General features: G+C 36.1%; 1 long non-coding RNA gene across 1 annotated transcript; it reads right to left on the reverse strand.

Moving 5' to 3' along the window:
• Nucleotides 1-2635: 2635 nt before the first annotated feature.
• LOC122147099 lies at nt 2636-3515 on the reverse strand. The gene is made up of 3 exons (XR_006161416.1): nt 3293-3515; nt 3098-3179; nt 2636-3033 (listed from the first exon to the last, which is right to left on the reverse strand). It is a non-coding gene; the product is annotated as an uncharacterized LOC122147099 (long non-coding RNA).
• Nucleotides 3516-12439: the final 8924 nt, after the last annotated feature.

Raw genomic sequence — 12439 nt, forward strand, 5'->3', positions numbered from 1 at the left:
TAACATGATGTCTCAGATAGTCTGATGGCTGATCACATAATATGCATTTGGTTTTATTTTTAGTTAACTATAATAACCTTGCTTAGACTTTGTTCTAGTATTTCAGTGTCACATGTGAGTGTTTGGCTTCCGGCACTGCATCAGTCAATGTCATTAGAACTGGAATGTTCAGAGTTCACCTAGACACACCTTAAATGGATCATCATATTTTTATCTGGAAATGCTAGTTACCTTATTAATCGGAGAAAAAACAATTAATCTGTTTGTGCGCACAAAACTGTTTTAAAAGAAACCTGCTTGAAAATAATCCAGGACATGGGCAGAGTTCACAAGAAAGCACAGAGAAGAGGAGATAAAAAAGGCTGTTTAGCATTCTAAACATTGTTCATCATAAGGTCCGAAATACCAGCAGACTGAGAGACACGTGTGTGTGTGAGCTTCTCTGATTTACCTAAACTGAAAGAAATAAATGGGAGATAGACAATGAAACTATTTGAACCATAATTACATCTGTACAGTCCATATATGCATCCATTATATAATATTTTTTACAAGTAAGATTGCACTTGTGTAATATGAATTCCTAGGTTCCTTAGGTTTTTTTTACATAAAGGTCTGCTCAAAATCAGCCGAGTCAGAAGGGACAGTGGAGGGAGAGGTTTGATTCTCCAACAACAGCACTGACACATGCTGTATGTTTTCATAAAGAGGATGTGCATTCAAAAATGATCGTATTTTCTCCTGTTAATGTCCTTCTAAAACTGTTTTTGTTCTCCTAAACACACAGTTTTTGCCCATACAATGAAAGTCAGTGGGTCAAAAACAACACTGACATTTTTAAAATAGCTTCTTTTGTCTTTCATAAAGAAAGTTCTACAGGTTTTTAAAGACACAGGGGTGAATGATTACATCCCTTTAAACAAACAAATAGTTACATAAACCATTATAATTACCTGTGTAATTATAAGCATTTTATATTTTTTGTTATACTTCTAGTGTTAGTGTTATTTTAGTATCACTGATATTAATATTTTGGTAATTATTTGAATGTGTTTTAATTTTATGTTTTTACTTTAAATTAAAGCTTTAGTAATTTTGTTGTGCATTTTTGTCATTTTTACTAGAATTTTTATGTCTACATAGTTGTCATTAATTTTTATAAATTTAATTTTATGTAGTTATAGTTATTTAAGTACTTCACGTTAAATTAAAAATAAGACATTTTGACTTGGCAAGTAGCTGAATAAATGTTGATTTTTAAAATATATTACTTTATTTCAGGTAACAATTATTTTGTTTCAGGTAAGAGAAATTATGTAAAATTAATTTAATGAAAATAACCCTGTTATGGCCATTATATTGTTATTATTATGCTATTTTTTAATTTAAATGTTGTAATTTGTATTGTTATGTCCAACAGTGCTGTAATAAGATTATATTTCATTTGAAGATCAATGGAGTTGCTAGTGCTAATATCACATTACTGAAATTGCACACTCTCTAGACAATGAAAGAAAGATTTGATTTAGCTTATGAAGGCATTTTTGAACACTGAACACGATCCATTTAACAATAAAGAACTTAGGACAAAAGGCCAAGTGTGACAGTAGTTTACCCCGACATTTGTCACCCGAAAGCAGCTTATAATAAAAGTTTGTCCTTTTCTCCCTTGTGAAATGGAACCTGATCCTTTAGTGGTCTATGTAGAAGCATTCACTAAAAAAATAAAAAATAAATCCCACTGGGCGTATTTTATATGTATGCTACATTCACCTCTGGTAAAACTCCCGTAATTTGTATGACCCAAACCTCATTATATGAATAATCACATCAACAAATTGCCAGATCCAGTTGCCAGATCTTGTATGAAACGCATCCTTCTCACACAATCGACACATACAAATTTCAACCCATTGAGACTCGGGTTGTGTGCTGGTAAAAAACAAAAAAAACAAATATATATGCAAATTGAGATGCAGCTTACACTTCAAAAGGCTATGGTTTAACTGATTAAATATGAGCGCTGCAAGTTGCAAAATCAGGTGCTGTGGAACTACAAGCTGTGTTGTAATGTAGCAGCATTGTACTGCACCTGTAAAACCATTTTCAGATCCCAGAACAAAGATCTGATAGAGATAGCCATCTCAATATATGCTATGTTCTACTATTTATTGTTCTGCTTACATTGAGTATTAGATTCTGGGTTGCGGGGGGTTTGATGCTTGAAGAGTTACATGATGCTGTTTGGCATGTCCCATTTACAGGAATAGTTCACCATTCAAGATGTACATGAGTTTCTTCTTCAGAACAGATTCAGAGAAACATGGCATTCCGTTACTTACTCACCAAAACATCCTCTGCACTGAATGGGTGCTGTCAGTATGAGTCCAAACAGCTGATAAAAACAATGACAATAATCCACACCACTCTAGTCCATCAATTAATAAATCTCGCAAATGTTCATGGGAACATGGTGGCAAGAAGTGGTCAGGTGTGTGAAAGTTACCAATAATAAAGAAATCCTATAGTTGACGACGCCATCCAGAATACACTGGGACATAACAGCCCTAAGCAAAGGGACACAGGTTCGTTGCCAAAGGCAGGGTGAGCATAAAGAGACCGATATAAACAAATCACTTTATTAACATACAATTAATAAAACGAATACAACACTTCACACAAGGTCTTGATAAATCACAAGTCTTTACCAGTAACATACAAAACAATAAGAAAAATAAAGAGGGAGGTGGCCAGCAAAGACCATCAGATTTCTACCCCACACTCAATACCCATGACACGCACTCTTGTGAAAAATCAAGTATTAAACATAGCACTCCATGTGGACACGCAGTACAAGGTACCATGGCCAACGCCTCACACCTAAATCCACGCATCAAACAATACAAAAACAATATAACAGACGGACCCAGATGAATTCCAGACAAAACTATAACAAAACAGAGCAGAGCAGTCACTTGATGTTTGTAAGGCTTCAATTAAGGTCACCGGAAATCCCTGGATGTGCAATCAAACCTGTGGACATTGAACAAAAGTTACACAAACTTGTTAAAACAAACTTTAAACTCCCCATACCTACCAGTACAAGTAGAAACCAGTACAAGGCTGCAATACACATGGTCGCTCACCACACAGGATTACAGTTACTTGCAGGCCCTTATCTAAAAACAAACAAGGTAATAAGCCTCTCCATTTAACAAGCAAAAAGGCATTTTTAAAACCGGGATCAACCTAAAAACTGGCCAACACACAACAGACACGAGAATAACCCAACTGCTTGCACTCATTCAGGAGCACCACATGTCACAAAGGGACGGTACCAAGGATGACACTGGGCAGTACCCATTGTATTCTGGATGCATCCCAAGCAACCAAACACTTCCCCCTTTTATATGCACATCACCAGCACTAATTGGCTCATGAAACTTACCCAGCTGACCAATCATGATCAAGTACAAACACTGATAGGTTCACCTGTTTGGGTAACGCCAGCCAATCATACAGCCCAGATGATGAACAAACCTCAGAAATTATCCCAAGGCCTGAAGAAAATTGACAAGGCACTGGATATTACACCAGAGGGTGACATGGCACCATTTACCACCTCGCCCACAGTCCTTGGCAAGCAGTAGACATTTCAGTACTGACCAGCTATTGGCCTTAATCTTCAAGAACCCTTGAAGGGAAACTAGCAATATTAAATGCCACTTAAATTGACTAAATGAATTTTACACCAGTGATACCCACATTCGCTGGCATCGGAAATGCCCCAACTTACACACCAATGACGGTGAGGCAATTATTTTATTTAGGGCATTTGTATTTTGTTCTTTTTGTATATAGTTATGCAACAAAAGTGTTTCAACGTGGTTCCAGAAATAATCACTGAGGGTGCTTCTGAAATTAGTGAGAGTGCTCTAGTCTTAATGCACATTTTCACATATTTTTTTCCAGTCTATTGCTATGTTATCACCATGCCAAACACTGCTACTTCGAGAGCGAATCACGCATAAATATGCAAATGTAATTCCCGAAACTTTGCAAAGTGTGTGTGCCAAAAAACAAAGTTCTACATTTCAAACTGATTGCCTAGAAAGCTCGCAAAGAGTGCTCATAACCACTAAAATGCTTTCACTCTTTGTTCATCGCGATCTCACAAAGTTCTGTTACCAATAAATCTCACACTGCCCAATTAATATAATATTAATGACGTGTAAACACTCAATAATATATTATTAACATAGTGTATAGACTCAATAATATATTATTTACATTGTGTATATACTCCCCTTCAACCTCAACTCAGTAAAACATTATTAACATCGTGTATCCACCTTTTTCCTCAACATGGAAGTAAGCCTATGGGTGAGACTTCCGTTTCATTAGCCGCTATAGGTAAATAACGAGGAGAATAACAACGTGCAGTAAACGGTAAAACTGTTTGCAGTACAAACCAGTGTGTTCTTAATTAAGATAACAGATTAAAATAATGATAGGACACATCAATTGTCTTGTTTTGTACATCTAAAAATAGCTGGACGCAAATTAGACAATTTCAACAGTTTGATACAACTAATGATTTTAATATATTTTTTTTCTCTGAAAATTTAACAATGAATAAACATCGCAAAATGAAAGTAACTGGTTGAACACTTGAAGACTGTATGGAAAGGGTTTTGAGAAACATTCACATGTTGGCACTGCAGTATAAAAATATACAAAGGACACAAACCTCATGTGCACTCATTAAACAAACCCAGCCTTTACTGTGACACCAGTGGAAACCAAATACCCTGACACAAGTAAAAAAAAAAAAAAAAACGTGTGGAAAGTCAAAACAAGCACCAGATAGAGTTTTACTTTTTCTGATGAGATTAGGGAGATTAACTTTTATAAAATCAAATAGGTAAATTGGTGCCATGTACTTTACCCTCAGCATGTTGTCTACATTCAGTACAACACAAATGTTCCATTGCAAATGACAAAGGTAACACTATTGTCCTAAAATAAGTGCATTTATGCTAAAACCACAAGCAGCTCAAACAGTGCATAAAAATCAAATTTAACAATCTTCTATAAAACGTAATCAAACACTACAACCAAATGTTTAAGACATTCACTGCACAACCTGAAAGATATTCACAGTTTTGTTTGAAACAGGAAACAAGCTGAGGGTGAGGAACTCAATATGGAAACCTTTCCACAATGATATTAAATCTTGACGACATTAAACCAGCTAAAATTTGACACTAAAGACACATTATCATTATATTTGTTTATTTATTTTTACATAATCTGTACTATTAAATAGAATATTATACAAACACATATAAAGCCATCAGAATCTTAATCCCATGTAGACAGCTGTAGAGAAGAGGTCAATCTATTTGGAGAATCAATTTAATGAAGACAAAAGGAAATCCTTTAGACCATCCTTTATTCCACATTGCACTTTAAATATTTAGGAGTGATTTTAAGATTTACTGTATTTGAATTGCTGTCTATTTGGTGAAACTATTTGTATCAATGTTATTTTAATCATTTTCAAAATGCATTTGTTTAGAATCCGCATAAATCTGTTGATTGTGAAAACATTTACATGTATAGAATTAAAAAGTATGAACATGGGTAAAATATGGCTAGCTGTGGAACAAGCATGATTTAAAACACTTCCAGTGGCGCGTGCTGCAAGACGGCTGCACAACACTAGGCTTCTGAGTATTAACCTCCTATTTCAAAATAGTCATTTCATACAGAGGAAAATATCTTTTTTGTTTTTGTTTTGACAACTGGACATTTCTAATAGGAGTCTGCAAAAAGTCTGCTACGAGCAGCAAACGCCTCAAAATACTCGATGACGACGTTGCCTCAATTGTTAGCCAAGCAATCAAAGCACAGCCGGAGGCTATCCGAGAAATGGTTTCTTGTATGTTGACAGAGGCGATAAAGATGGCCCTTAATCCTTTCAATGACTACAATAATGAAAACAGAGCTGTTCTTTGATCACTGAAACAAGAAATGGACTCTCTGAGTAAAAGTATGGTGTCGATTACAACGAAAGTTGACAATCTTCAAGGCAGTTTACGCAAATAAAAAAAAAGATACAAACTTCTGCTTGACTCAACTAGAGCAGATGCAACGAAACTGCAACGACCTGGAAGATCGGTCACGTCGCAACAATGTTCGTTTAGTCAATCTGCCAACAGCAATGGAAGGAGATAACCCTGTCGGTTTTCTACAGAAAATGCTATCTAAATGAAACCCTGATCTTTCAGAGCACTCATGCCCAATTGAGATCAACAGAGCCCATTGCGTATACTCGAACTCCAACTCAACTAGGCCACGATCATTGATATTTCGGCTTCTTCACTACCCTGACATGAAAGCCATCCTTCAAGGAGCACGTAAAGCAAAACCCACTTTGCCCAGAGGACGTGTCTGGAGTTCTATGCTGATTACAGTCTCGAGACGGCTTTCAACCATAAGATCCAAGCTTCACCAGAAAGGCGCTGAAACTTTCCTGATCTACCCAGCATTGCTGAGTCACTTACAAGGGTCAGAAATACTTGTTTGATGCTGAAAAGTATCTTGAGGGTCTTGACGGAGCAGCGACACCTATTGCTCGCAGATCTTTAAACTTCCTGCCTGAGGAGAAAATGGAGGATAACGACTTATAACGTTTTTGACGACAAATTTGTTCAATACAATTCATCTTTGGAACACAAATTAAGATATTTTTGATTAAATGTGAGCTCTCAGACCCTGCATAGACAGCAACGCATCTGTAATGTTTCCAGGTCCAGAAATGTAGTAAGGACAGCGGTAAAACAGTCCATGTTACATCAGTGGCTCAACTTCAGTTTTACGAAGCTACGAGAATACTTTTTGAGTGCAAAGAAAACAAAAATAACATAATTTATTTAACAGTTCTTCTACCCGAGTTATGTCTTCTGCCATTTTAGAGTGAATCACAACGCATATGAATGCTTTCCCCTAAGCGTAAACAACGCTGATTACGCAGATTACATTCATGAGTGCTTTCTCCCCCGAACATAAACCTTGCTAATTACTTTGATTATACTTGTGGATTAACTGCTTGGATACTCTGTCAAATTTTAAACGGTATCATCGGTACTTTATTCTGCTCTCAGTTGACAAATGGTTTGATCCTTGTTACAGTCCTTGTGGAAAGAAATAGAGCAAGAGCTTATTTCAATTCGTTTGTAAGTTTTTTTTTTTTTTCTGGCCTTACATACAGGAAGTGCTCATTACATCATGGACCTATACTTTCCTACACTCTCCAAATATTTAAAAAGATTGAATCCCTTTTTCCATCTAAAACTATACGGCATACCAATACTCCCGTATGGCACAATCTGAATCTGCTTTCTGGTGGACAACCATTTGTACAGCCAACTTGGGCTACAAACTATTCGTTAAACGATATAAATGGAGAGAAAGCAGTTTTTGATTTTCAAGACTTAATTGAAAGATTTAATATTTCTCGTAACACTTTATTTCTATATTTTCAACTTCGTTCTGCATTAAATTCTCAAAAGGTTCCTTCGGGTAACAATCTTTAAATTCACCCAGTAGTGCAATGGATTCAAAATGCACAAGGAATTGTTTCTTATTTTTACTTTTGCTTTTCAAATCTTAATACATATTTCCCTAAAGCTAGAACATGGTTATCAGATTTGACTCCCGATAATAGAAGCATTGACTGGGACACAGTGTGGGATAATACAATTCATGTGTCCTCAAACTCTAATCATAAATTCATTCACTTTAGAATTATTCAGAGATATTTACCCCCACATGTACATTATGATATGGGTATATCACTACCCATATTGCTTATTTTTGTGCACTATGTTGCTTTGACACTTCGATACATACGCTACAGTACTGTCCAGATGTGTGCAAACATTTGGGACATTGGGCTGTTTTATACAAGGTTATTAAGACTCGTTTTCCCAAATATCCTATTATTTTATTGTTGAATGATAATTCTCAATTTTCTGTAAGTGAGAAAGAACAGAAATTCTGGCTAGCAGCTTTGACTGCAGCAAATAAATTACTAGTTCAATGCTGGAAACCCCCTCATGACCTTTCTGCTAAGCATTGGATTCATTCCTTATTGAAAATACTATCTGGAAATGTCTATGTACTATCTGAAAAAGGCCAATAATATTAATATAAATAATAATACAGTATATTATTAGAGTTTTCTGTTATTTATTTATGTTTTAATGTGTATGTGTTTCAACTAGTTTTTGATGCATGAAAAATGTGACAAATTAAATATTATTATTATTATTTTTTTAACTACTCTTGTCGACCTTCAGCAGAATTTATCACATTTAATTGTAGGTTTATTTATTGTGGTAAATTTTGTCTAACTTGTAGAATTTATAATAGACAATCTGTTAAGGGAATAGATTTTCCCCTATACGTTTATATTACAAATGTGGTATTAAATATATTAAAACTATTTAAGCATCAAAACATAACAGAGAATTGTTGATTACACTTGAATTAAAATGTTACTTTTTAATGTTTTTTTTTTTGTTTGTTTACTAACCAATTTTAAATTAAGCTAATATTGTATGCATTAATAAAAAATAAAAAATAAATACTTAAAATATGCTGTATTTAGAACCGTATTAATTCAAAAAATACAGTGATTGTGTATCTTATTTTACAAAATGTTAAAAGTTTACTTAAGTTATTTAAGTTAATCTGAAAATATTAACCTATGCATGAGTTAAAAATAAGATAGTATTTCTGTAACAAATAACTAGCATCAACTTGTTTAATATATTGTGTTTAATGAACATCAGGGACATGCGGAGAGTTTCTCGGGGACAGGGGCTCAAATGTAAAAAAGAGGCATCTACATACGGAGTAATTCCATTTGAACAGTTACTATATAAAATTATATATATATATATATGTTTGATTATAAAAATAAAGTCCAAATGTTCTTGAATTTGAATTGCTTACACTTTAGACAGTGGCTTTGTAGTCCAATAAAAACTGAAGCTTGTTAAAGACTCACACCTTCTATAGCAACACAATGGCAATGACGTCTCAGATAGACAGCTACAGTATAAGTAAAAAATAAACAGAGGTTTTGAGCCATTCATTACTGTACATGTTGTCATAATAAGTATAATTCAAATGCATTTTTAGACCACAATATTGTTGATAAGTGTTGATAATCGTTCCAAACCTGTATGGCTTCTGCTAAACACGAAACAAGAAATTTTGAAAATATGTGTATAACCAAACAATTGCTGGTTCCATAGTATAAAAAAGTCGATGGGGACCAGCAACTATCCCTTTAAAGTAGGCTATTGAATATTTTGTTTGGCACAGGAATGATGGTGGCAGTTTTGAACCATGCTAGCAATTTCTTTTAAAGATGTCCTCAAGGACATCACTGAGCTGGGTTGAGCATTCTTTCAGACGGGCAAGAATGGTCTAATTCTTAATTAGCTGGTTCACTTGTGTTTGATCAGCTTTAGATCTGAACTTTGTAGGGAGGTAGTTCTCCAGGAACAGAACTGGGAACACTTGGTCCAGCGTTCTACTTTGCTTATAGATACTCACCCTGGAGTTTCTCTAAGCACTTCCCCTTGAGGGAATCCCTGCTGCCAGTTGCACTTTATGAAATGGACCAGGGAAGTTTGTATGGACAGACTCTCGACCCCTCGATTTTTACAGAGGAAGTGAGTCTGCTTCATATGTATGCATTATTATTATTATTTAAAGCAACTCAAGCACACCTATGTACATTACAGAATGCTGCATTAAACAAATTTGTGAGGGGAAAATGTAAATAATAAATCAAATCAATAATAAATCATAACAGATTCCAAGTGGAATTAGTTCACAGGTGGGCACCCATGCAACATAATCAATGACGTACATCCGAGTCAAAAAGACGGAGAGAAGGGAATGCGGCCTTGGACACCTCTGCTTTAGCCCTTGCCACAGGGTCATTAGTCTCCTGGATTAGCCTAGTTCCTGGATCCTTCTGGTGTATGTGACCTTAGCCCTTTTTTTTACCCCAGCAGTGAGGTTGTTCCTGGCTTCCCTGAATGCTATTTTATCACCTGCCCTGAAAGCAGCATCTTGTGTTTTGAAAAGGGAGCTAAACTCTGCAACAAACCAAGGCTTCTGGTTTGAGGGTGCTGTTCTTTTTCTGAAGGTTAAAACATTGTCTACACCATGAGTTTCCAACCCTGCTCCTGGATAGCTGTCGCCCAGCAGAAATCAGTTCCAACACCAATCAAACACACCTAAACCAGCTAATCGTGCTGTTCAGAGCTACTTGAAAATGACAGGCAGGTGTGTTGCAGCAGGGTTAGAACTCTAGGAATGTAGAAGTCTACAGGAATGTAGCCAGTGGCGGACTGGGACAGTAAATCAGGCCGGGAATTTGACTCCACCCCAGGCCACCTCTGTTGGTGCAGTCACCACCACCCAATTCATGTGTCCACCAGACTGCTAAACTTGTAGGCTAACCCTGTTAGTTGATGTAACAGGTAGACTACCACACATAATATGAATGGATAAATAAATAAACCCTCAAAAACTCACTAGGAATCCACCATCTATATCATCTTTCCCTGAATCCCTCTCTCTCTCACTCTGCACATCTAGTTTCTCTGCTATTTGAAATAAGCACTTTCAATAATCTATATTAATTGTGCAGCCATCAATTGTATGTCCCCATGATCACAGTCCTACTACTGATGATCTTATAAATCATAAAAGAACATATTGTTCTAAGAGTATAGCCAGCATGTTTAGTTTTGCTTATAGCTTAAACTTTACCGGAAGGTTCCTGCTCTGACTCAAAAGCTGAACTGTCCACCCCCTTTTGTTTAACAGCAGGAGCACTTGGAGCACTAGTGCTACTGTTGCTTTCTTTGTCACCTTCAAAATAAATAAATAAACATTGTAGACTAGACTACATATTGTAGGCTAGAAATGGAAAATCAAAATTTCTGGTCAAATTTGGCACTAAAAAAATACTGTGTCCCCATATGTAACACAGTGTGCTAGTTTGTCATAAAGATGCTCTTTTAAAACTTCTATCATTATATATATTTGTAATTTTTTTTTTAGAATAGTTTTTTTCTATTGTAAGTCTCTGTGGATGAAAGCGTCCGTCTGCCAAATGATTACGTAAATATATGGGGTGGAACAGTTCAACTTTTTCACGGTTAGGTTTGTTTCACGGTTTTAGAGTCACTGTTTTGGTACCGTTGTATGTGCTATGTTTATGGAAAAACTATACTTTCAAAAAATATATATTTTTTATTTTTAATATTATTATGAATATTATAAATAGAAGAAATATATACAATAGAGTAAAGCTACAAATAAAATAAACTGACTTTCAGGGTTTTTTAGGTAGGTATAGCATAGTTTTTTAGGTACATAAATTGAATAAAGTAATCAAATGTAAAACAGCATTGCATTTTGGACTACAAATTAAAGATAAATCTTTATTAAAGTTACAAAAGCTTTTCAATCGAGAGCAGTGAGTGATTTCTTTGTTGTTGCTGTTCGATTAATATAAAGACTGTCACTTTAAAAGAATGCACTGATCCAGTGTTCGTATTCGTATTGAACAAGAGTGAATGGTTTGGCCACGGTTTTTTTATTTTTTTTTTTCATCGCTGTTGTTGTAATGTCTGGGAAGCCAGAATGTTCATCCATCAACAGAAACATATATTAACTGAACCCTGTTTGTTTTACGTGTTATTCATAGTAAACCATATTACAGATGCTTTGTCAGATTTAAGTTGAACAGCGTTCCCAGCGCGTGCCGAACCGTGTGTGGAACCGAACAGTTCGATTTTTTCCGTGAACCGTCCCACCCCTAGTAAATATAATGTAAATGTAATACTGACCGACCTGCTCCCTTACTGGTGAACATGGCTGGGATTTTGCATCAACTTAATGCGTCTGTGGCCAGGGCTTTTCTCTTTTTTATACGTTCCCGCTCTGCTCCTCCTTTGCTTTTACGCTCCGTTTTTGCACACGGTTTTCTAAGATGAAGCCTGCCTCTGGATATAGCCAATTAGGCAGTGCTTCGCTGATGTTGGGTCATGTGGTGGTGTCATTTTCACTCCGCGATCGCCTGATTCGTAGATTCATAAATCCGTCAGTTAATTTGCAGTTGCATCCCAGCCTATTGCACGTCAGCCTGATTGACTGCACAGCGGGAGCCGGCAGGCCAGAATGACCATCAGGCCACCGGGAAATGTCCCGGTGCTCCCGATGGCCAGTCCGCCCCTGAATGTAGCTCTCCAGGAGCAGGGTTGGAGAACCCTGGTCTACAAACATAAACGTGAAACATGGTGGAGGGGAGAAACATATCTGTAGTACTGTAGCGTTTTAT

This window comes from Cyprinus carpio, chromosome A12, assembly GCF_018340385.1.
Source record: "Cyprinus carpio isolate SPL01 chromosome A12, ASM1834038v1, whole genome shotgun sequence".
Lineage (NCBI taxonomy): Eukaryota > Metazoa > Chordata > Actinopteri > Cypriniformes > Cyprinidae > Cyprinus > Cyprinus carpio.